Below are 5402 nucleotides of genomic sequence, written 5' to 3' on the forward strand. Positions count from 1 at the left end.
TTCAAACAACTTTGAGTTATAGGTGGAAGCCAGACTCACTGATGAACACATGGGGAACTTGTAGCTCAGAGAGGTTGAGTGACTTGTCTAAGACCACATGGCATTTAATGCTAGAAGTGGGCCTTGAAAGACGGTCTTTTGAGTTGGGAGCCACTATGTAATCCACCAGGCTCCCTGGCTGGCTTATTGGTAAAAGAATCTGCTTGCAAAAGAGGAAACACAGGCTTTATCCCTGAGTCAGGAAGATTCCCTAGAATAGGAAATGGCAACCCACTCCAGTATTCTTGCTTGGGAAATCCCATGGACGAGGAGCCTGGGCTCACAGAGTCAGACTTGACTTAGCGACTAAACAACAACATGCCCTTCAGTTCAGTCGCGTCCCACTCTTTGCAACCCCATGGACTGCAGCACGCCAGGCTTCCCTGTCTTATCATCACCAACTCCTGGAGCTTACTCAAACTCATGTCTATTGAATCAGTGATGCCATCCAACCATCTATTCCTCTGTCATCCCCTTTTCCTCCCACCTTCCATCTTTCCCAGCATCAGGGTCTTTTCCAATGAGGCAGTTATTCACATCAGGTGGCAAAAGTATTGGAGTTTAAGCTTCAGCATCAGTCCTTCCAATGAATACTCAGGACTGATTTCCTTTAGGATGGACTGGTTGGATCTCCTTGCAGACCAAGGGACTCTCAAGAGTCTTCTCCAACATCACAGTTCAAAAGCATCAAATCTTTGGTGCTCAGCTTTCTTTATAGTCCAACTTTCACATCCATACATGACTATTTAAAACCCATAGGTTTGACTAGATGGACTTTATTGGCAAAGTAATGTCTCTGCTTTTTAACATGCTGTCTAGGTTGGTCATAGCTTTTCTTCCAAGGAGCAAGTGTCTTTTAATTTCATGGCTGCAGTCACCATCTGCAGTGATTTTGGAGCCCAAGACAATAAAGCCTCTCACTGTTTCCCCATCTATTTGCCATGAAGTAATGAGACCGGAAACCATGATCTTAGTTTTTTTGAATGTTGAGTTTTAAGCCAACTTTTCACTCTCCTCTTTTACTTTCATCAAGAGGTTCTTTAGTTCTTCACTTTCTGCCATAACGGTGGTGTCATCTGCATATCTGAGGTTATTGATATTTCTCCCGGCAATCTTGATTCCAGCTTGTGCTTCATCCAGCCTGACATTTCACATGATGTACTCTGCATATAAGTTAAATAAGCAGGGTGATAATATACAGCCTTGATGTACTCCTTTCCCAATTTGGAACCAGCTCCAAATGCCCTCCACCAGCTCTAGTTGCTGCTTCCTTCTTGGTCTCTGCACTCCTGATTTGCTTTCACCAAGCAGAGTCCTGGTGTAAGCAGGGCCTGATGCAGCTAAGTCAGGGCTTTCCTCCAGCAGCCTCCTGGCTTGCACCAGTTTCCAGACTGTATCTGATGGAAACCTTATGCGGAACAAAAAATAAACCTGAGGACCAGGCCCATCTCAGTATCTCCATCCGCTGGATAAACATCTCCGAGACAGAATCACAGGGAGGCCAAGCTCCCTTTGCCAAGTTTTTAACCTAAAGTTTGGAAGCAGCCTGCATTTTCCGTAGAGCAGTAAACTATTTTCATTCCTTTTACAGTGAACGACTCCTTATGGGCTGATAATTTACTTTTAATCTCTCTTTCAGGAACTGATGATTTTGTCTTCTTGCCTGAAAAGAAGTTGCGGGTTAGAAGAAAAGGCCCATTTTTTGAAGTTTTCTTCTTTCTCATCTTTTCTTTTCTTTTTTTTCCCCCCTTTTGAAAGCCTGCTTTGGGAGTCTTTGGAGCCTTGCCTCTTTATTCGGAGAGAACTTGGCTCCTTCATGGTGCCCCCATTCCTCGGCTGAATCTAATCTGGCTGTTCTATTTATAATTCTTGAGCAAGATGAATCTTGTCTTTGTGTTTCTTTCTGAGCAACAGCGTCCCCTCCCTAGGACTTGAACCATTTAACCTCTACCAAAAAAAAAAAAAAATCTCTTTGATTTCTCTGCAAATTGCCAGAGAAGCAGGCAGCTGAAACCCTATCAGGTCCTGGATCATATCAGACCTGCTTTAAACTGGCACCCTCCTCCATCCCCTCAATCTCCTGGGAGTTCTTTTCGGAACAAGGCGGTGCAGAGGAATTCCCAGCAGCCTTCTGGCGATGCCAGCAGAGTCTGGGAAGTCTGACAGGGCACACTCTCAGGAGAACAGGGAGGCTCTCGGATGGAACCCCTGCCCATTTCTAACCATGGCAAGGTTTAGACATTTGTTACATCCTATTCACCCTTACTTTAATTCATCAATTTTGCTCAGAAATCATCTGACCCCAACACCTTGTTATATTAGAGAAGAAAATACAGACTAAGACGGGAACTGAGTGATTCAAAGTCACAGAGCTAGTTAAGTCCAAGAGCTAAGACTATAGAGTAGGTATCCAACCTTTATACTTCCATAAACTTGGGAAGGCCTGATTTTTATTTAATGTATCCACTCCATTTCAATGCCATTTTAAAATACATCTGAGTTTTTATGCATTTATTATTTATATGAATCTTCTAATTCCTCTTTTCATTCCCTGTCTCCCATACATCATTTTTGCCCAGTTCTCTCTCCTGTGTTCAATACAGATCTCTCTGTTCTCAAGGCATGTTAATAGACCGAGAGGAAGATAACTTCTACAACCAGGCTTTGAGAAAGAGATGATAAACCTGAGAATCTCAGATCTCAAACAGGTGGATCATTGAGTCTATGGAGACTTTGGAAGCTGGGAAGGGACTTCATAGATTAGTATGGAAGCTAGTGGCCAAGCCAGGATTTGAGATAAGATCCTCCCTTCCCCATCCAGGCTTTCTGCTCCATGCAAAGTTCCTGCTGGCTCTGAAGGTGAAAATGAAAGTCTCTCAGTTGTGTCCGACTCTTTGCGACCCCTTGGACAATACAGTCCATGTAATTCTCCAGGCCAGAAAACTGGAGTGGGTAGCCTTTCCCTTCACCAGGGGATCTTCCCAACCTGGGTATAGAACCCAGGTCTCCTGCATTGAAGGCAGATTCTTTACCAGCTGAGCCACAAGGGAAGCCCCCTGCTGGCTCTGTGTAGATCCCAATTCTGACCAAAGTCTGAAATGTCCATTTAGACAATTCTTTTAAAATTAGGGCTCACCCAAATCAACCAAATTTTCAACCTGACATCCATTGTAATAGGAGGATATTCCATCCTACTCAGAAATAAGCCACATTTTAACCTTATCTACCATGAGCGCCTTTGCAAAATTTAGAAACAGCCAAAATATGTACTACTGCACAATTGCAGTCAGCTCACACACTAGCAAAATAACGCTCAAAATTCTCCAAGCCAGTCTTCAACAGTACGTGAACCATGAACTTCCAGATGTTCAAGCTGGATTTAGAAAAGGCAGAGGAACCAGAGATCGAATTGCCAACATCTGTTGGATCATCAAAAAAGCAAGAAACTTCCAGAGAAGCACGTACTTCTGCTTTATTGACTACACCAAAGACTTTGACTATATGGGTCACAATAAACTGTGGAAAATTCTTAAAGAGATGGAAATACCAGACCATCTGACCTGCCTCCTGAGAAATTTGTATGCAGGTCAGGAAGCAACAGAACTGGACATGGAACAACATACTGGTTCCAAATTGGGAAAGGAGTATGTCAAGGCTGTATATTGTTCACCCTGTTTATTTGACTTATATGCAGAGTACATCATGTAAAATGCTGGGCTGCATGAAGCACAAGCTGGAATCAAGATTGTTGGGAGAAATATCAATAACCTCAGATATACAGATGACATCACCCTTATGGCAGAATGTGAAGAAGAACTAAAGAGTTGCTTGATGAAAGTGAAAGAGGAGAGTGAAAAGTTGGCTTAAAACTCGACATTCAGAAAACTAAGATTGTGGCATCCGGTCCCATCACTTTATGGCAAATAGATGGGGAAACAATGGAAACAGTGAGAGACTTTATTTTCTTGGGCTCCAGAATCACTGCAGATGGTGACCGCAGCCATGAAATTAAAAGATACTTGCTCCTTGGGAAAAAAAGCTATGACCAACCTAGACAGCATATTAAAGAGCAGAGATATTACTTTACCAACAAAGGTCCATCTAGTCAAAGCTATGGGTTTTCCAGTAGTCATGTATGGATGTAAGAATTGGACTATAAAGAAAGTTGAGTGCCGAAGAATTGATGCTTTTGAACTGTGGTGTTGGATAAGACTCTTAAGAGTCCCTTGGCCTGCAAGGAGATCCAACGAGTCCATCCTAAAGGAAATCAGTCCTGAGTATTCATTGGAAGGACTGATGCTAAAGCTGAAACTCCAATACTTTGGCCACCTGATGCGAAGAACTGACTCATTGGAAAAGACCCTGATTCTGGGAAAGATTGAAGGTAGGAGGAAAAGGGGAGGACAGAGGATGAGATGGTTGGATGGCATCACCTACTTGATGCACATGAGTTTGAGTAAGCTCTGGGAGTTGGTGATGGACAGCACCTGGTGTACTGCAATCCGTGGGGTTGCAAAGAGTGGGACATGACTGAGCAACTGAACTGACTGACTGAACTAAAGATATTTAAAGATGGTCTTACAAGTTTTTAAGGACCAGGCATCAGTATGTCTCATTGAACATATATAAACACATTTACCCTTTAAACCTGCCTAGATCCATTTGAATATAACACAGATGCTACTTTAAACCAAGAATAATTATTTATAACTCATGTTGAGATCCAGGTGTTGAGAAGGCTATAATCAATGATTCCCTATGCTTATAACTGTTTCAGTGTCTCTGCCTCCATCCTTCTATGACATACTTTTTCTCTGGGACGTGTGGTAAGGTGCAGTTTTTAGAAAACACCAAAGACAGGAAACGGTGCTTCAGCATTTTGAAGGAGCACGCTTGCTTTCACTGTAGGCTCCTGCTTCACTTAAAATCAAAGAATATCCCTCCAATCAGTTTAGGATGTGAAAATCCATTTAGTACATGGAGACATGAGAAATAATATACTTAGAGTTTTAGTACGTGTCAAATGTTGTGCTATGTTCTTCATAAGCCTTTGTTTCTTTCAATCTGCACAATACTTCTGGTGGGCAGGTATGGTTGCCCCCATTCTAATAATGGAAAAATTAAAGCCAAGAGAGATGAAAAGACCTTTTGCCCAAGGCTACTCAGAGGGTGAATGGTTTATTTAAGATTTAATCCAGGTCTCTGACACCAAAAGCCGCTATTATTATGAATGTTCTTATTTATTTATTCTCATGGAATACATGTGAAAATTTCATGTGTGTGTGTATGTGTGTGTAGAAATGCAATAGCTGGGTCATGAAAAGTGTACATCTTCAACACTGTGAGACATATCACATTTCTCT

The sequence above is a fragment of the Bubalus kerabau genome, chromosome 15, assembly GCF_029407905.1.
Source record: "Bubalus kerabau isolate K-KA32 ecotype Philippines breed swamp buffalo chromosome 15, PCC_UOA_SB_1v2, whole genome shotgun sequence".
NCBI lineage: Eukaryota > Metazoa > Chordata > Mammalia > Artiodactyla > Bovidae > Bubalus > Bubalus kerabau.